The following is a 23117-nucleotide window of genomic DNA, read 5'->3' as shown; positions in this document are numbered from 1 at the left end:
CTCCTTCTGGCCTATATTTATAGTCAGCATGACCTTAATTGGAAGAGATAAGCGAACCATTTCAAGCCAGCTGTACTCAGCTTCTCGGAAGGTATAACCCAAACGATCATGACCCTTCTGTCTGCTTCTCTCACACAGAGAAGCTTCTAGTAGCTTCTTGGATCCTCTTGTATTAACCAGAATAGGAAAAATCTCTACACATCAGATCAATACTTTCTGCACTAAGAAATGCAAACCAACAAGGGGCTTGTTGGATTTTCTACTTCAGGTGCCAAAGTCACTGAGGTACTATGTATTTTGACTGGCGGTGGTGGGGGCGGGCGGAGGGGGGAGAGGTCTGAAAAACCAATTTTTGCTCGTTTCCCTAGAATGCAAAATAGCTACCCTGTTGTGCTCCCTGTTATTCAGGTGCTCCTGAAATAACAGTAGGAAAGCCTGTGGGCCTTGTTGCCAGCAAATCGGAAAAAGGCTTATTCATTTATTTTTAAATCACTCTGGGGGGCAGCTTAAACTTTTTTATGTGATAAGTGAATGCTACAGCTTATTGGCAACTGGTGGTTCAGTTGCTTCCAGGCCCATTTCAAGGTGCTGGTAATTCCTTTTTAAGGTCTATATGGCCTGGGCCCAAGTTACCTCAGAGACTCAGAAACCGCCTCCCTCCCTTTATTGGTCACCTGTCTGTCAGATGAGGAGGTGATTGGCCATTCCACCTGCCACCCAGGGCTTTTTTTTTCCAGCCAGAACTCAGTTCCTGCACCTCTCAGGTGGGCGCCATTGCCATTCCAAAAGAACAAGAGAGGTGGTCATGGGTGAGTTCCAGTAATTCTTTTTTCTCTCTAAAAAAATTAGTACTGAGCTTAACCTTACAAATATTTACCTCAGTGAGGGACCCAGTAGTCTTATTCCATATTAAGTGTGTGGGGGGGACCACAGCTTTAGAGAAATAAGATCAAGCTGTGTGTGGGTAAGGAATTGTCAGTGGTGGAGAATCTGTCAATTCTGGGTTTCTCTCCATTTCTTAATTTCAGGCTGCCTCCTTACAGCACCACATTACTGTGACATTAATCCTAATACTTGCATGATGCTATTTTGTGTAATATATGTGTTTTTAAAGGAAGTTTCTGCCATATAATGTACTTTGTGCATTGTTCTCCTCAACATAATCATAATTATTATTTGTATACTGCCCTTCACCCAAAGATCACACAGCGGTTCATAACATTAAAAATACAAAATTTGTATATAATTTCTGTATACATGTTGGAAATTATATTATAGTAACTCCTGTAATGTAATATGACACCGTTTACTGAGGTAATATAAGAATGTTAACAAATAAATAAAATGCAAATTCAAAAAACAAAAACAAAATGAGAACACAAAATACATAATAAAACAAAAACAAACCAAGAACAAACCCCCTCTCACAAAATAATTCATTTCTATGTACCCTTTGGAACTCTCTCCCATTAGACATCAGAAAGGAAACACCTCTGTTGCCTTTCCAGCACCTTTTGGAGACTCCCCCCCCCCAACAAGTGTTTTATGTGGAAATTTTAATCCCAGTCTGTGTTGTATTTGAAATTGTTATTATATATGTTCTCATCGTTGATGGTTTTATTGCTAAACTGTTTTGAGATGTTTTATAGGAAGCGATTCATAAATGGAAATAAATAATTCAGTTACACATTTTTTGGTTGGAGAATTGCATTGCAAAAACTCAGAGAACTGTGAATTTTGAATGACAGCTGTTTTGGTTTGTATTGGTTTGGGAAGTGCGGATTAGCTGAACAAATTTCTCCCCCATCCTTGATGGTGTCATCCACCCACCTTGTTAAAAAAAGAAGCCTGCTGATCTCCATCTTTTGCTTCTCTTTGCTGGCAAAGATCATCTGTTTTAAAATGCACTTCGATGTGATCAACTCTCACTTTAATGGTAGAATCATAGAGTTAGAAGGGACCCTGAGGATCATCTAGTCCAACCCCCTGCAATGCAGGAATATGCAAATATCTCATACAGGGATCAAACCTGCAACCTTGGCATAATCCAATGGTTATTTTACTGGTACATTTTACCAAACTGTTGTTTGGTTTTGTGCTGCTTTTAATCTTACGATTGGATTTCTAAGTATTTTCACGATGCCTTTTGAATGTTCTTCCTTTGTGAGTCGCCTTGAGGATTTCAGCGGAAAGGCCACAGCTACATCTGGCAAACAAATAAAGGAGGACGACACGTGCTTCCGAATTATGCAGGATGCCTCATCAGGCAGAATTATTTAGCAGGATCACTAATCACATTTGCCCCGCAAAATGTGTAAATTATTCAGAGACATTATTCCACCGCTGCTTCATAAACATTTTATAGCTCCACCTCAGGCCTTTGCCTTCACATTTGCATAGATTCCACTGGAGAAAATTGGAATTGTGGGCCACCAAGCCATTAGCAGCTAGATTGTAAAATATGTTCTCTGGGATTTCTGACTGGCCTTTCTCCTATATGCTTTTAATAACTCTGCTGGGGTGGTGAAAGCAGGGCCAGATGTGTTCTTGGGGGTGGAAATGAGCTAATGTACGATGTGATGTAACTCTCGTTCCTTCCCGAATTGAGATTCTTCTGGAAAAAAGAAAAAAGGAATTGCGAGCCGCATTTAGATGAGCCGTTTTTCATAAACATCCCCAGATTCTGCATGGAACACAAAGGACATGAATCACATCACAGCAGGCGCTCTAGCTGGGGAAGTGGCCCTTAGGAAGATTGCTTCCGTAACTCAGGCTTCATAATGAATGAGAACGGCTCTTAGAGGATCTGTAGGAAACTGATAGTGGCTTATTTGGCTCTGGTCTCACTGAAAAGGAGAAAAAATGTGGAGTGGAGGGGCGGAGCATTCCCTCGGCTTAAAAGAAGAAGAAAAAAGTGTGATTCTTCAAGCCACATTGGATCCTGTTCTTGTTTTCATACCCCTTCCCGTACACCCCAAATTCCCTGTACAACAAGGGTGACAGGGTTTTTGAAAAAAAGGTTTACAGTGTTTGCAGAAGAGCAGAGAAAGCAGTATATGGATGCTTTGGGAACCAGAAGTGAAAAGCAGAGCTTGAAAATAAAAGATAAAAAGAACGCAGCATCACAATCCCAGCAAACTGATTCACTTCAGAGATCACATGGAAGATTTTGTGTAAATACGTTCAGAAAGTGTCTGGAGCTACAGATGCCCAAGGCCTTTGGAGTAATAAAAACAGCAACACATCCATAGATAAGCAGCGTTGTTTGCAGGAACTACTTATTTTTTTTACCTTACAGGGTAGCTACAACAACAGCGACACATTTTTTGTACCTTCGCAGACCCAGGAACTAGTTATGGTAAGAGGCCAAGTCCAATGTGCAGTTTCAAAAGCAGCTTGGGTCCCAACTTGAATAAAATATTGGGGGGGCAGGTAAGCCCCGCCCTGCATAAACGATCACAAGATGCGGCACAAACACACCATTTGAATGTCAATGCCCATCAACTCGGGGGCTGGTCCCCTCAAATATTTTTATGGGGGTGGGGAGCTGAAGGGACCTCGGTCCCTAGGAGTTGGCCCCTATTTACCCTACAAAAGGGGTTTTTAGCCTATGGCAGGGATACCAAATTAACCATACAGACGTTTGAGCAACACCTACCTATATTTGCACATACAGTGGTACCTCGAGTTACAGATGCTTCAGGTTACAGACACTTCAGGTTACAGACTCCGCCAGAAATAGTACCTTTGGTTAAGAACTTTGCTTCAGGATGTGAACAGAAATCGCGCGGTGGCAGCAGCGGGAGGCCCCATTAGCTAAAGTGGTACCTCAGGTTAGGAACGGTTTCAGGTTAAGAACGGACCTCCAGAATAAATTAAGTTCTTAACCTGAGGTACCACTGTAGTTCATTCTTCTTCCAGGTTTCCAGGGCTTTTTTCCCCAGCCAGAACTCACCAGAACAGTTCTGGCATTGCCTTTATAAGAGAACAAGGGAGGCGTTCATGGTGAGTTCCAGCATCTCTTTTTTTCTACAAAAATAACACTGCAGGTTTCTCTCTTGCTGGGATTGTGAGAATGGAAACCGAGAAGATCAGGAAACAAAGGGTAATGCTTACACCAGACAGGAAATAATGACCTTGGGAAAAGAGCAAGGTAAGAGCAAAACGGCAATGAAACCCCATCGCTTCATTCACTGGAAGGCCTGCTCTAATTTCTGAGATATTACATTCTCTAATCTCTTTCTTGTAAGATCTTGAAAACTGGAGTTTGTGCTTAACAAAAGTGACAGTGCTTAGGATTCTGCACTTTCTGGTGGTATCTACGCAGTCCTCATTATGCAGCGTTACATCAGAGAAGCAGAGAGACTGAGGCTTTCAATTTGCTCAGAATTGTCTGTGCGTGTGCATATTTGTAATTTTATTTTTTTATTATTATTGCATCTCTTCCAATGAGCTCAAGATGGCACACATGGTTCTCCTTTTCTGCTTTTTATCAACATGAGGTAAGTTAAGCTGAGAATCGGTGATGAGTCCAAGGTTACACAGTGAGCTTCATGGCTGAGTGGAGATTCGGACCCTGGTCTCCTGGGTTTTAGTTTGATACTCTTAACAACTGTTCCGCACTGGCATATGAGCCGGGCTTTGTTTTAATCAGTATGGTTGCCATATTTTGAAAAGCAAAAAAAGAGGTCACATTTGCCGACTTCTACTTTTAACTATGTATCACTATGACGACTCTACCCATAAAAAAGAGGACGTGTCCTGGAAAAAGAGGATATATGGCAATCTGCTGGAGAACCTTGAGTTAGGATGCTTCCAGGTAGTTGTAGTTTTGGATTAATACTACTTATACAATATAAAATCATGGAATCCTAAGACTGTAGAGTTGGAAGGTACCACAAGGGTCATCTAGTCCAACCTCTTGCAATGCAGAATTCTTTTGCCCAACATGGGTCTCGAACCCACAACCCCAATCTTATGCTCTACCAACACAAGCAAGCATTTTGCAGTATCCAGATGATGTCATTGGCATCAAAATGTCAGCTCGTATACCCGCTTAACCCAGGTTAACACTTTTTTTGGGAGGGGGCAGAAGAATCCAGAAAGGTTAAAACAAAAAATCCCTGATGCCCGTGCCCTGTTCGCAACATTTGACTTGAACCATTTGCAGTATTAACCCCCATTTGCAAGTGCCCTCATTAGAACTCTTCTCTGGGACATAGAAGCAGCTTGGCCCCCTCTTTTCTGTTCCCTTTCCCTATTGCAAAAGCAGCTCCTCCTGACCAAAGCTGTACAAATTCCCTGGATCCTGTGCAGTTCTCCCGTGTAGAGCAGACAGTAGGGAGGATCCAGCTTTGCATCAGCATATTTCCTTCCCACCCTTTGTGCCACAGTTCTAGCAGTTCAGCTTTTCACATTCTTCATCACCTTTGATGAAGTGTCTTCCATTTCCCTCTGATTTTCTGTTACAAACTTCCAGATTTAATCCCTTGTGCCTAAACTTCCTTTGATGATGCTACTTCTTTGATTCAGCGGGATGCATTGTTCTTTCTGACCGTCAACAATGCAACACCCAAAAATTCATTTTGAAAAGGTGCCAAGTGAGTTTCTGAGAAGTTACTCGACAAACAAACTTTCAGATAAAATAAGACACATTGACTGCTATTTCTCTCTTCCTTCCGAAGACATTTCACAACGCATTCCGTGGGATTCCTACATTTTCCTCCACTCCCATCCAGTACTCCAGGAATATCTTATCTCTGGTCCACATCCCCTTATAGAACTTGGGCTTGTTTGGATAACGGCTTTGCATTTTTATGCTGTGTGACGTATGGTATGTACCAGAAGCTGAAAAGGGCTACCTGCTGTTCTGCATGTTACGTGCATGCTGTGCTGGAGGAAAAAGAATATAGGAAGTCCTTCCTCCTGGCTCAGGGCATGAGAACACTGCTGGATTCCTCCCCAGTATTTCTCCAGGCCTGACCACTCTGCCTGCTTGCACATACAGTAACACATGCACAGTGGTGGACAGCACGTATCCCCTGAAGTACAAGCACAGGATGTGTTGACCTAGCCAAGGCAATGTTTGTTATGTAAACAGGGGGTGGGGAGAGAAAGAGAACAGTGGTGTCGATTATGGCTGCATATTAACAGGCGTCCATGACATTATGCTTTCCAGAATCTGCCTGCCAGAGGTTAATGCCCTTGCAAGGTTTTTGGACACCTCTAGATCTTAACACTTTTCCTGGAGAACACATTCCTGATCTAAGGCTTGATTTGGGGGCAGAGTTGTAAGGTGGTGAGGGTTGCTGCCAACCAACTAGCATTTCCTTGGCCCAACATTAAGATCATGTCCAACCAGGATTAGATCACAAAAGTCCTATTTTGCCAAGCTTTGTCCATGATCCACCATATTCTGCCTGTTCGTTCAACCATAAAATGCCAGATTTTTGTCCTAGCTGCTCTGGCCCTTATTCTCCAGCTCTTTTTCATTATTTTGTGCATAGACCATCCTAGAACAAAGTTCTCCTGGCAGCTTACAAAATAGCAATAAAATGATAACAATAAAAAAAATGCATTCTGGAATGCAAGGGGAGGAGTTAAAAACTTTGCCAATTTGCTACCAAGCCAAGTTTAAAGTTGTTTTTTTTAAAAAAATTACTAGTTTACAAAGCCCAAAACAACTTGGAACCAGGTTAGCATAAGAGGTTTTTCCGATGGTCACATAACAGGAAGTGACATCACAGGAAGAAGTGGACCTAAAAACTTCTCATAGGTTCATGGATTTCCATGTGGCCATTCTCAGGTGCTTTAGTGTACAATGGGAATTTCTTTTAAAGAGGAATTTAAACGTTTTAAATAAGTAAAAGTTAAAACAAATTATTGTAAAAGCCTAGGGAAGTTTACCTGTTGCTGTAAAGAAAACAACATGGGCTCCCTATGGGCCTCTCCAAGGAGGGTTATTCCATTACTGGAGGCAGGGGGCAGTATGGGAAAGTATTAACATGTGTAGCAGTAACATCTGCTACACATTTCCTGGCAGGGACACCAAGAGAAAGGCCTCCCAAGTAGAGCTCAGTGTCTGAGGAGGTACAGATGGAAAGAGGTGATTCTTCAGCCCTTTCTTGTTAGTAGAAAGGGCTAACAAATCCCACATTCCAAAGAACTCCAGGAATTGCAGCTCTGTTGGATATGCTTTAAATGTATAGTGCAGAGGCGACGTACGACTGCCCCAAACCTTTTGCAGGCACAAACAGTTTTGAAAATAGGATCGCGTCTAACTGCTATCAGTACCATCATGGGCACAATAAAAAGGAAGTCTGGGGGAGCTGTCAGATATGTCACATTTTTACATGGCTAGAACAGGAAAGCACTTGGAAGCCACTTAGAGGTATTAGCCAAATGGGTACCACTCAACCTCACTATTGGCTTCCTCAGCTCTGCCTTTCAGCACCCTTTTGTTGTCATGCTGCTAAACCCAGAGCCTTCCATGGACCAGAGTCCCCTTTGCCAAAAGGCACGAAGTGTTATCTTCAGTTGTCAAATATATATTCCATGTATGTCCACCCTCTCTTACGTCTAGGTCTCCCAGATGCTGATAGACTGCAAGTCCCATCATCCCCAAAGAGCTTGGCCAATGGCCAGGGGTAATAGTGGTACCTCGAGTTAAGAACTTAATTTGTTCTGGAGGTCTGTTCTTAACCTGAAACTGTTCTTAACCTGAGGTACCACTTTAGCTAATGGGGTCTCCCACTGCCGCTGCGCCGCTGCCATGCGATTTCTGTTCTCATCCTGAACCAAAGTTCTTAACCCGAGGTACTATTTCTTGGTTAATGGAATCTGTAACCTGAAGCATCTGTAACCCAAGGTACCACTAGTCCAAAAACATCTGGGGGTTACGTTGATACAGAGACAAAAGAAAGCTGGTAAACCTTTGGACCAGAAAGATGATGAAATGCAAGATGCACTGTCAATACTTTATAGGCTATCTTCAAACGTATATGACATAAATGCATTTACTTTGGTCATTATGTGCATCTTGTCTACTTCTGTGCTTTGCGGAAACATTTCACAGACAGTAGCTCTTCATAGCTTTTTGGCCCACTCTTTGCATTCTCTCTCTCTGTATTATGAACATAACAGTTCTGCATGTGACAACGTGCTGCAGTCAATCTGTTCATCTTTCAAGGTGCCATAAAATCATTTTTTATCTGGACAATAGTATCTTGCTGTTAAGCGCCATCTTTTGAAAACCCAATGTAAGTGCAACTTGGTTACTTTTCAAAATCTCAATGCCTATTTTTGTCTCTGCTAATAAAAAGAAAATGATGGAAACAGAGATTAAGGCTTTTGTTTTCTCTTAATGTGGTTGATTCATCTTTGCTTCTGAAATGCTTTTCATACTGCTAGCAAACAATGCACTCTGATAAGAATTCCTTCTAAAAAAAATAGGGACGGCCAACTATATTAATTTCACATTTAATAGTTTGCAAACCTAGATTGGTTCAGTGCTTAGCCTTACTACTGTGTTTGTTAAAGCTCCTTTGCTTTTGAAGAAGCTAACACTTCTCTCCAGCCTGAATGTGCTCAGTCCCTGATGTATGTCTTGGTTGGAGGTACCAGAATCCACAACACATGGCACAACAGTGCAGTCTGGTTTATAGGGCTAACTGGTGGGGCATACAACTTCCATCATCCCTGCAACATTGCTAGTGATCAGGGATGATGGGAGTTGTAATCCCAACAACATCTGGATGGCAGCTAATTGGCTACTCCTGCTTTTGAGATATGTGCAGATTAATGCCCTTTAAATAACCAACCCACATCTCTGTTCCCATTTACAATTGAATTTTATTCAGCTTCAGTATATTTTCATATGGTGTGGGGAATCCATAGGCTGTTTACCACATGAAGAGACATGACTCATTTTCAGGAACGTGAAGCAATTTTCATTTAAAATTTCATTAGGAAAACCCAATTAAATATGTCTAGATGCTGTTATCCTGTAAAAAAAATTAATATTCAGAATACAGACTAGCTCCTTTTCTGAATATGACTAATGCCAATTAAGTAGATGAAGTGGGGGCAATCATGCCATTACATCTGAACAAGAAAGCCTTGAGGGCTGACATATCAACAATCACTTCTCATGTACGGAGCAGGTGTCACTAATTGTGAACCCCATATATGGCTAATATAACCTATCAAAAATGGTTGCTTTTTTGTTGTTTATTGCTTGGAGACTTCTAAAAACCTCCAGGGGGTGCCTGACAGATCGCTAGCTCCAAGCAATTTTGCAGGGTCTCATGTTTCATTCAGAGACTGCTCAAGACATTTTGATGCTTGAGGCAGAAGATTCAAATAGTGCTCCCTCAAATGGTGGTTATCATAATCACCATCAAAATAACCGACAATATGATGTCCTTTAATGGTACCCAGAATTTAGCACCTGAGGTGGGATACCTCCAGTTGCCTAATTCAGTAGAGTTAGCCCTCCTTGCATTGGATTGTTTATAGATCCAAAGAGCAAGAGTGAAAAGGGTGAAAATAGTTATTATATGGGAGGTCTATGACTGGATCTTCCCATGTAATTTTCTTCTTCTAAAAACAGCTGAATGCATTCAGGAATGGGTATCTAACCCTTTCCACCTACAGCATGCAGGCCATCTCTGAGCCCTGCATTTAAATGAATAAAATTATATGGCAGCAGGAATGGAGACCTGAGCCCTCCAGGTGTGGCTGGGTTCCAACTCCCATCTGCCCCTGCCAGCTTGGTCAATGGTCATGGGTGATGAAAGCTATAGTCCAACAACATCTGGAGGTCCACAGGTTCCCAGCCCATGTTGGGGAGATCAAACAGCAGGTGTCTTTATTGACTTCCAGTAAAGTCAGCATTTTCGGGCTACTGGCTGTTTTCAAGGGCTTCCCTAATGATCTTTTTTGTACTTTAGCAAACCTTGGGGGTTTCCCTGAACCTGCTGATAGTTCTCTTTTCTGGGTGGATGGTGCTGTTTGGCTACATAATTAAAGGTACTCACCTCTCAACATCAGAAATAAAGGGAGTGTCAGTCTAAAGCATCTGCATATACTTTTTCACTCTCCAAAACTCCTGCTCATGAGGCTGATTCTGGCAAAATTACACAGAGACATACCTCAACTCCTGTGTAATTTCCCTATATGCATTTTTATTCTCTTGCAGGATCACCTTCAGAATTAAAGTGTACTCAAGCACCACATTCCAAAGAAAAAGCAGCTGTGTTTCTTCTTGCAGCAAGAACAGATTCTTGTGGCACCTTAAAGACCAACAAAATTGCTTTAGCATGATATTTATACCACAATAGGTTTATAGGTCTTTAAGTTGTCATGGCTCTCTGTTTCAAGCAGTACATTGGATGAAGCCCAGTTTCTTTATAATCTAATGGTAGAATATCACCACAACCAACAGCAAAAAAAACTCCACTAGGCACTATTAGCATACCAAATATCTTTGATTCTTTTCCTGGGTGCCCCAAGCTAGCTTTTGCCTTTTCTGCTGATTCTGCAGCAAAGCAGGAGGTGTGCAAAATAATGGCTTGATGGTAGCGTCATTGGCAGTGGAAGGGGCTAGCACTCCAACATCAGCAAAAGATTGTTGCTGAGGACCATCCAAACCTCCAATAAGGATCCAAGGAAGGAGAGTACCAGGGGCAGCCAGCCAAACTGACAGAGTGGCAGATTATCAAATGCTGGCAAAAGACATGGGAAATTAGTCATGGATGTTGAGCTGGTAGCCCCTGCTGTGCTGAAGCAGACCCAAAAAAAGCACATGGCTGTCCTGGCCTCCTCCTGCATCTCATTTTGACTCCTTCCCTGGAAATGCTAACGACAGGCTTATTACTCATTATTATATAGAGTGTCAGTAAATGGCGTTTTCTTTTCTGTTTAGCTTTTTAAAAAAGGGAAAAACGAGCCATAGTATAAAGCAATACAAGTGCAAAATGGTTTCAAATAAGCGTGTACAACAATGTCTTCTAAATAGTAAGGTAGCAAATGGCTTTTTCAAGTATGAAATGTGACACTTGTTATATGAATAATATTTCCAAAATGTTGTCTAAAAGATTTTTTTTAAATGATTTATTGTGGGGTTCTTTTTATTTATTGCAAAACAAAATATGTTTACAGAATTCACTGTTTTGTTCTGTGGTTGTTGCAAACTCACTAGGATAAAGCTGTATCACACATTTAAAGGAGTGGCCAAATTTGTCAATTTCTCCTAATATGCACATTTTGTATGCAATATGCACTTTTTGCAAGCCATTTCCTCTAATACAATGCACATCTGTATGTTATTTTCACCTGTATATGTGCTTTTATGCACACTGCACATAGCATTTGCATTTCTTTATATATTACATGGCTGAAGAACTGCATTGCAACATTCAGAGGTGGGTAATTTTCAAATGATGGCTGCCTTTTGGTTCACATATTGTTCAGAAAGTGCAAATTTGCCTTTATTGTGAACCAAATCAAATTTATCACCATTCCTACCTGTTTAGTAACATAACAACCGTAATAAAATTAACTAACATCAGAAATAGCAGCATAGAAAAGTCACTGGGGGAATATTTCAGCCTCGGAGGACGCTGCAGCTACCCTTCAGGAGGCCATCCTTGAACAAAGGAACTTCAGGGGGAGACTGCAATGTGAAAACCATTTAATACATTAAATGGTTCAGTGCTACATTTGCTAATTGGCTTACCAATGCTAGGATGTATGTGTTGTCAACTCCTGTTTCTTTTGAATGGCCACTGCTAATAAGGTAATTATAATGGTCTGTGTTTTCTGAATATTCTTTCCTTCTTCCCTCAGTGTTTACAATCTTCCTCCTCCAAACATCTCATATATATATATATATATATATATATATATATATATACACACACACACACACACACACATATACACACACACATATATATATATATACATACATACATATGTACATATATATATAGTGTTGGGGTGTGTGTGCATGTATTTATGTATGTGTGTGCATGTACATGTACTTGCAGCTCACGATAAGACTTCATGCATCTGCTGGACTGTAGTATACGAAAGCTTACATCATAAATTTGTTAGTCTGTAAATGTGCCACAGGGCTCTGTTGTTTTTGCTGCGAGAGACTAACACTGATAACAACACAAACAACGTAACAGGCTGGACTTTAATTTCTCATAATATGTTTCGTTTATATGTTAAGTTGGTCTATAGAACCATATATTTTGATATATATGTTGAATCACGTTTAAAAAGAATTTTATAGTTACATACAGCCTGTTACGTTGTTTGTGTTGCTATCAGTTTTGTATTTACGTGACAAAGGGTTTGGTTGTGTTTTGCAAGAGACTAACACAGCTACCTTTCTGGAAATTGACCTATTCTTACATCTTCTAACAGCAGCCTGATCTGCAGAAATCAAGAGCTGAAGGTTTTCACCGCGTGATGACAAGCATTACCTGCAGATCAAGTAGCTCTTCTGAGGCATGAAACCCAGATCCTAAAAGGTGGGTAACTCTGTTTTCTTAATAATGAAACAAAGAAAAGATAGCTTGTTTTGTGGTGTGGTGGGAGGGCAAAGGAGATCATGGGTGATCCTACTAACCTTCTGACTGGCTTCTACATAGTACAGCATATGATAAGCAAACTCAGTTCCCCTTGTTTGATACACTAATAGCAACTTTTCACCTGTAGTCTACTAGAATTCACAAGGGGTCTTGATTCAGATCAGGACCATAGTAAGGACAAATTAAATCCCCTTTCCCCTCACATTGTGGTCCTGATCTGGATTTGCTTTAGAAAACCGAACTCAAGCACACACAGCAAGCTACGAATTTTAATGTAAAAATCCAGGTGAAAATGGAAGGTTATATTCCATGATACATACCTTGCCTATAAAACTTCTCATGTTGAAATAGGAAATATAACTAGTTTAGATACCTGAGCTCTGGTGTGGAATTTAACTTAACCCTGGTAAAGAAAATTTATTCAGATTTGATTTGTATATTTTTTTTTGCAGGGGGTTGTGATTATTCCAGATCTATTGCTTGTTGAATAATGTTTAGTTTTTAGTGTTCTTCTAAGCGGCAATATTTTTTTTAAAAAACTAAAATCAAATAAAATTCCACATACTAACTTTATCACCTAAAAATGTCATCGAAATTGCTCAGCATGCCCCTTCTACTGGCAGCCCATCTCTGAACCAGGAGAGAGCCCTTTGTTGGCCAGATGGCATTAATTTTAATGTGGTTTCCCATCCATGTCCTGTATAAATTGAGATGACAAGATTAAATTAAGAAGTCTGCTCTGGCATTGGCACGTTTGCTAACAGTGGTAGAGAAAGCCCTCCTCTGCTAATAAATCATGTGGATTCTAAGGAGAAATTTCAGCACATATTTTAGTAACTTCATCAGTGCTGCTTTTAATCGGTAGTTAAGCATTGCAGAACGAAGGTGTTCCTCCCCCCCCTTTCGCCAAAGCTCTGCTTCCTAAACATAAGAGCTGCTGGATCAGGCCCATGACCCATGACCCATCTAGTCCAGCATCCTTATTCCACAGTAGCCAACCAGATGCAAAACCACAAGCAGGACCCAAGCACAGTAGCAACCGTTACTCAGAAGCATGACTGCCTCTGACCATTTATTCAAAGAAACAAAACAGCTCAGTCCTAGGGTCACAGCAACCCTTCCAATCAGGTCTTGCTCCAGTGAAGCAGTTGTGAGGACTGAAGGTCTCCACCTTCCCACTGCTCTCTTAAGGCTCCTCCTCCACTTCTTTCCCCAGTAGCCTAAGGCTCTGTCATTTTGTCTCTCTTTGCTCTGCCCTCTTCATTCCTCTCCATGTTCTGGGAGACCAAGGGGTAGGGGAGGTGGCCGCAGCAGGAGGGGGAATCTCCCTAGATTCTTCAGCAGCCTGCCTCGTTTCTATCTCCTGGCCCCACTCCTCTACTGCTTCTGATTCTGGACTGTTCTCTGCCACAGTCTTTTAACAGTATACAGACGAGAAAAACTGGGAAGCTGAATTGGGGACAGGTGAAATAGAGTTGTGAAGGAACACTCTACTTGGGTCTCAATTTAGTAAGGAGAGGGGAGAACTTCTGGAAAGAGAAGAATCCCAAACCAGTTTGGATGGGTGTGGTGATCTCCTGGTCTGTTATACTAATAGAGGAGTCCTAGGCATATTAGAAGTTGGGAAACTGACAGAACGTACCACCTTATTTAAGAACCTAAGTATTAAGACTTAAGCTGTAACAACTATACAATTAGGTTTAAGGAATTGACGTCAAAAAAGAAGTTGTACGTTGATTAGAAGTCTGTAACACACACTGAATTTACCATATACAGTGGTACCTCGGGTTAAGTACTTAATTCGTTCCGGAGGTCCGTTCTTAACCTGAAACTGTTCTTAACCTGAAGCACCACTTTAGCTAATGGGGCATCCTGCTGCCGCCGTGCCGCCAGAGCACGATTTCTGTTCTCATCCTGAAGCAAAGTTCTTAACCCAAGGTACTATTTCTGGGTTAGCGGAGTCTGTAACCTGAAGCATATGTAACCTGAGGTACCACTGTATATAGTTTACTGTTTTCTCAAATAAATCTATCTCCTGACACATCTTTTGTTTTACCAGTTTTGTTGAAAAATAAATCCTTTTTTTCTATTTACCGGTAACTTCCCTAAGTCTCCAAGTACTCCAAGTTTCTCTTCAGAAAAATTAAAATTAGCCAGTAGTTAAGAGGGGATTCACCAAACTGCATCCCTGGAAACCTAGTGGGTGGGCAAGATCTGCCTGTGTTAATACTTTGAGTCCCCCTCCCCTATCCTAGACTCAGATTGTATATATGTGTAAATAAAACCATATATCCTAAAGACACCACAGTCTTGACCTTCATTCCAAGGAAACTGAGCTCTGGGGAAGTTCTCACAGCTTGGAGACTGGAGTGCAGGCAATAACAGCAAGCAGGAGAAGCATAGCATGGCATGATCAGGGAGCCAACAGTGAGGAGAAGCCACAACTGTCTCATCTCCTGCAACTGGGTGCTTTAAATGTCTATGACTCTTCCTCTATATGGAATCAGGCAACCTGGCTTAGTACGCCACAGCCTGTTACTCTGGCACTCCCTTCAAACCATTTATGGTTTAACCAGGGCTTTTTTTTTTCATTTGGAACTCACCAGAACTCAGTTTGGCACCCCTCAGGTGTGAGCCATTGTTATTTTAAGAGAACAAGGCAGGCATTCATGTTGAGTTCTGGCACCTCTTTTTCTAGAAAAATAGCACTGTAAAACGTTTCTCAGTAGGGATGCTTGAGTATTTTGTTCAATCTGCATTTTTAAGCAAGTCAGCCTGATTTGCATTTCCTGGACTAATATGTAGATTGGAATGCAGTGATCCTTCAGTTTTACACTTCACTGAATTTTGCGATATCATTCTCAGTTCAACAAACAAAGCAAGATGCACATTTCAGTTTAAATGTACATACAAAAAGGTCTTTTCCGATAAATCACAATGTGTATGTGATAAAAAGAAGGCATTGAATGGTGCAGAAACGGGATGGAGCAGACTCATGAATGAACGCATGCAAAGCTGACAGGAACTGAAACTAGATTGATCCTTCCATCACTAGTTCAGTGGTCACCTTTTTGACAAAGCTTTCAAAACAGCCAACAAAGCAATGCAAGAAAATTGTTTTAAAAGGTTAAAACAGAAAGAAAAACAAGAAACAATGAGATTAAAGTGATCCAGCCCAAAACTATTTTCACCTGGGTTTGAAAGGACAACAAGGCAAATGCCAGTTGTATGTCCCTAGTGAGGGTACATCCCACAAGCAAGGTGCCATCACAGAAAAAGGCCCTTTTCTGATTCCCCACCTGGTTCACTTCTGAAGGCAATGGTTCCTGGAGCAGAATCTCTCATGCACATCTTAATGATGGGGCAGATCACCATTAACCACCTCTGATCCTAAAAAGACGACCTGGATAGCTCAGCTGATTAGAGCATGGTGCTGATAATGCCAAAGTTGGAGGTTTGATCCCTGTGTGGGACAGCTGCATATTCCTGCATTGCAGGAGATTGGAATAATAATAATAATAATAATTAATGATAATATTTATTTATACCCCACCCTCCCCAGCCAAGGCCGGGCTCAGGGCGGCTAACAAGCAATAATAAAAACAAGTTGAATGAATACAACTTAAAAACAAGATTAAAATACAACATTAAAATATTAAAATATTAAAATGCAGCCTCATCACAGGAGGAGAAAGGAAAAAGAAAGAGGGGGAGGGAATCAAATTGGCTCCAAGCCAAAGGCCAGGTGGAACAACTCTGTCTTACAGGCCCTGCGGAAAGAAATCAGATCCTGCAGGGCCCTGATCTCATGAGACAGAGTGTTCCACCAGGCTGGAGCCAGTGTTGAAAAGGCCCTGGCTCTGGTTGAAGCTAATCTAAGTTCCTTAGGGCCCGGGACCCCTAGGGTGTTGCTATTTATGGACCTTGAGACTCTCCATGGGGCATACCGGGAGAGGTGGTCCTGTAGGTACGAGGGTCCTAGATGATCCTAAGGGTCCCTTCCAACTTTATGATATGATCTCTGCAATGTTACAGTAAGATAATACAATATGTTATGACCCTGACGTTGTGGCTAGCATACCCCTGCCATTGTAAGCACTGGCTTGCCCACTCAGCAAGTCTTAGGACTAGGCCATTAAGTTTCCATTTGCAAGACAGCCTATGAAGACACTTCAATGATCTCTTGCATTCAGGATGGACTGATTAAAAGGAACAACAACACCGAGTCCAGTGCATTCACCCAGAACAGTATCCACTTCTTTCATTCTACCAGGAGTAAAAGCATTAGCATTTTATCTTAGCTGATGATGGGGCCTACTGCTGCGTCCCTTACTCATAGCTTGTAGTAATTATTTAATTACTCACATGAATAGTTCTATTTAGGCACTTGCAAAATTAGCAAGTATAACCAAATGCCAGCCTCATGAGTGAGCTGACATTTGTACGTAGCCACTCATGTTGCTGTAGCAGCACTCTATGAAGGTTAGAATCCCCTGTTCCCAATGGAAGGAGCATCTTCTCTCACTCACTGATGTTGGCAGAGAGGCATTGCCCCAAATGGCCTTGTTAGCTGTCGTTATTCAGACACCCATATAATCAGGCAAACAAGTTACATGGCTCCAGCAAACCACTGCTGTGATAAAAGACAGCATGGAGCGAAAAAAACGAATCTCCAAGCAATCACTTTTTAAAGCAAAACTGTTTGCTGTCATTCTCAGTTCCAGCAGCACTCATTTCAAAAGCAGCCGGGCCCATCATACTGCTCCATTTAATAAAGTCATATGATTTCACGGGTTTCTCAGGCACAATCCCTTAAGCATACAGGACATTTCTTATAGCTGAATTTGAATGACAATTTGTCTGATAGATGAGTTCATGTTCTGCAGCAATAGAGTCCTGAAAGATCCTGGATTTGCATTATATGAGGTGTAAATTTGTTCTAGGTCCTTTATTTCCCCTTCTCCTTACACTACCCGCTTATCATATGTCAGAAGAAAGAACCAGGCGGTTCTTCCTTTGGAGCCAGAGGCTGCATACATGCTATACCTTCAAAGCACATTTGAAGCTCATTTCCTTCAAAGAATTCTGGGCACTCTAGTTTATCCCCCACCTCCCCCAGAGTTACAATTCCCAGCAATCCTTAATAAACTATAGTGCCCAGAATCCTTTGGGGGAAAGAATGTGCTTAGAATGTGCTTTAAAGGTATACAGTGGTACCTCGGGTTAAGTACTTAATTTGTTCCGGAGGTCCATTCTTAACCTGAAACTGTTCTTAACCTGTAGCACCACTTTAGCTAATGGGGCCTCCTGCTGCTGCCGCACTGCTGGAGCCCGATTTCTGTTCTTATCCCGAAGCAAAGTTCTTAACCTGAAGCACTATTTCTGGGTTAGTGGAGTGTGTAACCTGAAGCATATGTAGCCTGAAGCGTATGTAACCTGAGGTACCACTGTATACATGGGCATAGGATTTTTGTTTGGGGGGCGCAGAACCATCATGATTGGTCAGTTAGTTAAGTATTTCTATAGCTTTACTTGATCTAGAGGGGCAGCTGCCTCCCCCCTTACGCTCATGGGTATATAGCAGGGGTCGGCAAAGTTTACCTTGCCTGGGCCGGTTCACTCCAGCGGATATCCCTCCGTCAGCTGGATTGTGCGCACGCCTGTGGTTTCCGGCGTCTGCGCAGACGCGATTTCTGGCACTGCGAAAGCGAGTCCCCACGCTGTGCTGCACTGGTTTAGTGCAGCGTGCGGGGACTCGCCGAGCGGGTAGCTCAGTTCAAGGGCGGCTTGTGGGCCGGTTAAATGACCCCCGTGGGCCGCTTGTGGCCCATGGGCCTTCGGTTGCCGACCCTGGTATATAGTGTGTGTACACAGCCTTAAACTGCAGTTCTAACCCCTGCAGCAAGTCTCACTGAATTCAGTAGAATGTTTGTATGAATACGCATGGTTAGGATTGCGCTGTTAAATGCTCTACCTGTGAGCTATTGGCTCTCTCAGTTTTTGGCAACAAGACCATGCCCTGCCCAATGCTTTTTTTCTAGAACCCTCTAAGTGTCCCTATTTTCAAGCGACAGTCTTGGATTTACAGAAGCCATCCTGGTTTTTTATTTGATTCTGCATTGTCCTGCTTTTGAACGTCCCTATTTTCATTAGAGAAATGTTGGAGGATATTTTAGGACATCCCTATTTTTATCGGAGAAATGTTGGAGGGTATGGAGTTATGTGACTCCTGAACCAAGGAGATAAGTAACTATACAACCTTTGGAAGACATCTAAAGGCAGCCCTGTATCATTTTATTATGTTTTTACTTACAATACTTTGAAATATTATTATTACTGAATAGGACAGCCCTATTTTCATCAGAGAAATGTTGGAGGATATGGGGTAATCACCATGAAGTTTTATTCTGTTGCTTTTCTCATCAGTGGGTTTATTTTATTCAGCTTATCTGAAAAAGAACATCGGCATCTTCAATCTGGATTAAAAAGGAACACATTTTGCTTTCGGAATTAAGTTTGACAAGACTTTCCCTTTGTGGTTCAAGCCATTCGGTCAACTAAGGCTTTATCAGGGCTTTCCAACCGTTCCTATAATTTCCCTATAGCAGATTTGCTATAGCAGAATAAATATTAACCTGGAAGGAAGGCGTCTCACTCTAGGCTCGCATACGATTTCCCACACTGAATATATTGAACTGTGTTGTCCAACAGCAGCATTTGCTTTGACAGTTATTTTGGGGGCTGCTACACACACACACACACACCATTCTAAAGGAACAAAGCCGCCTTTTCAGCATTTACATAGCATTTGATTAGGTGTGATGAGAGCACTGATTGCCCTCTGGAGTGCAAAGCTGAACTTGGTGATCAAAAGCATTAATGCCATAGATGATAATCGGTTGCTAAAGTGCTGTGCTGGAGAGGTGACTCTCAGCCTCAAAGGCAGCACAGGGCTCTCGCTCTCTCTCTCTCTCTCTCCCTCCCTCCCTCCCTCCCTCTCCCCCCCCCCCCCAAGTTTGGTGGGCTTGGAGGTATTTGGATCAGTTCGAGAATAAAGAGCCTCTCTGTGATGATTTGGCTACGTAAGGGATTTTGACCGGGATCCTTTATAGCAAGGAGACTGTGAACAATTGCATTCCCCATAGAGCCCCGTCATTAAAGATTCAGTGATGCTTTTAGGGGTGACTGGCGCTCCTGCCACCAGCTAAAGATTAATGACTTGTGTGTAGGATGGCTTAAACAGATGCTTTTGTTACCTAGGCAATACCCCAGCTGGATGGAATGTATCTTGCAAGCTCCGTCTGCTAGGATGAGTTTTTGAGAGCCAAGGCTGGTCCTGAGATAATGCCCCTTTCCATTCAAAATAGCTGATTCTGCAAATTTTGGGACTTCAGGCTGATGTGAGACCTTTCTTGACAAACTCAGCATCAATGGAAAAAGGTCCTCCCATAATAGGTGCTTAGAAAGTTATTTCTGTGGCAGGTAAATCAAAGCAAGATTCTTAAATGGGCAAAGCCAACACAACTACAAAGGAAATAAAATAAATAAATAAATAAATAGTCCAGTAGCCCGTTAGAGACCAACTAAGTTTGTTCCGGGTGTAAGCTTTCGTGTGCAAGCTTATACCCAGAACAAACTTAGTTGGTCTCGAAGGTGCTACTGGACAATTTTTAATTTTATTTATTTATTTTGACTGCATCAGACCAACATGGCTACCTACTTGAATCCACAACTACAGAGGGACATGTATTGGAATAGAAAACCTACTGTGCTCAGGTCCTGCTTTCAGACTTCCCATGTGAGAAGAGAATGGAGAGCTAGATGAGACTTTGACCGAATACATTAGGGCTCTTCTCCTATTCTATTCTACTGGATTAAGGCAGCAGTTTAACATTTAATTAACTGTTCAGCTGTAAATGTCAGTTTGTTTCAATGCAGCAAGAAATCCGGATGTTTGTGCTGTCACTGGAATACCAGGCCACAACAGAGGAGGCCTGCTTACAAAATCTGAAATGCTTCTTCCTTGTTGCAGAAACTCCTGCCTACAGGCTTGCTATTAAAAAGCTGTTTGGGGCATTCAACTTTAGTGATAAACAAAAGCAAAGGCATTTAGTTCCATTCAGTTCTGTGTGCTTTGCTCTAAGTCATAACTTTTCTTTGCATAACTCCCCTAACAATCATGAGATTCTTTGCCCCAAATCAAGACACTAGATGAGTAGGCATGCTGCTTACTACAGTACTAGAGGGGCAGCCATACTACAAGCAAAATTATTATTATTTCTATTTATATAGTCACTTATCAATAAATATTCCCTGGGTAGCCTATAGCAAGATATTAAAAATGCAATATACATTAGTAATTAAAAACAATTGAGGAAGAATAAAGAGGAGAGAAAAAAACTTCAATGTATAATGGCAGCATAAAATAGTTTGCAACTATTAACACTGGTAGGGCAGAAGGCAGGGAGACTAACTGTAGGTGGTGCCAGAGCCAATGATAGACAGAGCCAACTAATTATAGTTTTGTCCCCTCCCGCCTCCCTGAAGAATTGTACAAGTAGGAAATCACTGAAATTAAGGAGGAGGAGCTGACAGATAGCACCACCTACTGGACTGGATGTAAATAAAAAGGCAGCCAGGTGGGGGCTGGCTGAGGGCAGCCTGGGGTTGGTGGGGCAGTGCCCTATTTGGCCTAATGTACCAGGCAGCACTAGGGACGCGGGTGGCGCTGTGGGTTAAACCACAGAGCCTAGGACTTGCTGATCAGAAGGTCGGCGGTTCAAATCCCCGCAATGGGGTGAGCTCTCGTTGCTTGGTCCCTGCTCCTGCCAACCTAGCAGTTCGAAAGCACGTCAAAGTGCAAGTAGATAAATAGGTACTGCTCCAGCGGGAAGTAAATGGCGTTTCCATGCGCTCCTCTGGTTCGCCAGAAGTGGCTTAGTCATGCTGGCCACATGACCCAGAAGCTGTACGCCGGCTCCCTCGGCCAATAAAGCGAGATGAGCGCCGCAACCCCAGAGTCGGTCACGACTGAACCTAATGTTCAGGGGTCCCTTTACCTTTTACCAGGCAGCACTAGCCTGATGGTCCATCAGAGCTCAGATGATACATTTTATAAGTCAGGTTTCCTGATTTTAAAGACATTTCCTAGAGGAAAGTTCCATTGATGGAGTGGGGGTTGTTAAGGAATGCAGTTAATGGGTTAACTCTTCACAAGTCAGCAGAGATGGCTCATTCACCACAATGCACCTGCAGGCATCTTTGACTATCTTATGTGTTATTGGGCAGATTTGGCGAGTAACTTTGTGTTTAAAAGAGCTCATGTTAGACCCTACTGTGTGGCTTGTGTTAGGAGATTGTAGGAATCCTTGAAGACTATCTGCTGGAAATGTGGCTTCCAGTGAAGCAATTTTGAAAAAGTTCTCTGAGAAAAAAGTTGAAAAATTCCCAGACTTTTGAACTCAGAGAACTCTAGCAGTTGCAGGGCTTTGCAAGCAACTCAGCTTAGGACGTCTCTGTGGACTTTAACACAGTAAGGACTTGGAAGCAAAGAACATTCTCTGGGCTCAGAGAGAGAGATGATTACTTGTAACATCTATTATTTGCATGTATATATAGTGGTGTATGTTGGGGTTGGTGCTGGAGGAGAAGATCAAACCTATCCATCCTTAAGGAAATCAGCCCTGAGTGCTCACTGGAAGGACAGATCCTGAAGCTGAGGCTCCAATACTTTGGCCCCCTCATGAGAAGAGAAGACTCCCTGGAAAAGACCCTGATGGTGGGAAAGATGGAGGGCACAAGGAGAAGGGGACGACAGAGGACGAGATGGTTGGATAGTGTCTTCGAAGCTACAAACATGAGTCTGACCAAACTGCAGGAGGCAGTGGAAGACAGAAGTGCCTGGCGTGCTCTGGTCCATGGGGTCACGAAGAGTCGGACACGACTAAATGACTAAACAACAACAACAAAATGTTGGTGTTGGCCTAGTATAGACAACTCTGCAAAAGTCTGCTTTCTGTGGTGAGCTTTTGGGATGAATACACTCAACACCCCAACAAGGGTGTGACTTCTTAATATAATTTATCAAACTGTTCAATAAATTGAGTATTGGGTAGCTACAACACAGCCCATTTCAGAGGTGCACATTTCCCTTTGCCGGCCTTGAAATGGGGAAAGGAAAGGGTTCAAAAAGCTCCAACGCTATGCTGCTGTAGAATCATAGAATTGTAGAGTTGGAAATGACCCTAAGGGTTATCTAGTCCAATCCTCTGCAATGCAAAAATCTCAACTAAAGCATCCAAGACCATCCAACCTCTGCTTACAGATCTCCAATTAAGGAGAGTCCACAACCTCCGGAGGGAGACGGTTCCACTGTCCAGCAGCTCTTACTGTCAGAAAGTTCTTCCTGATCTTTAGTTGGAATCTCCTATATTGGAACTTGAAGTCATCGGTTCCAGTCCTACCCTCCAGAGCAGGAGAAAACACAGCGACTGACAGAGACAGTATCCAACACCA

At 42.2% G+C, this 23117-nt stretch overlaps 1 protein-coding gene across 2 annotated transcripts in view; it reads left to right on the top strand.

Annotated features, from left to right (window-relative positions):
• The first annotated feature begins 315 nt into the window (after window positions 1–315).
• The window catches only part of MTUS2 (microtubule associated scaffold protein 2), a 312287-nt gene continuing 289485 nt past the window's right edge, over window positions 316–23117 (top strand). Inside the window, exons 1-2 of one of the 2 annotated variants that reach the window (XM_083608962.1) lie at window positions 316–809; window positions 12436–12542. The gene's annotated coding sequence lies outside the window, so the exon portion shown is untranslated. Of the gene's footprint in view, window positions 810–12378; window positions 12543–23117 lie in introns of those variants that run through there. The other variant, XM_083608963.1, reaches the window with a different exon arrangement.

The sequence above is a fragment of the Podarcis filfolensis genome (genome assembly GCF_964270895.1).
Source record: "Podarcis filfolensis genome assembly, chromosome: 4".
Lineage (NCBI taxonomy): Eukaryota > Metazoa > Chordata > Lepidosauria > Squamata > Lacertidae > Podarcis > Podarcis filfolensis.
Note: the sequence above shows the minus strand (reverse complement) of the source record. Positions and strands in the feature narration are given on the sequence as shown.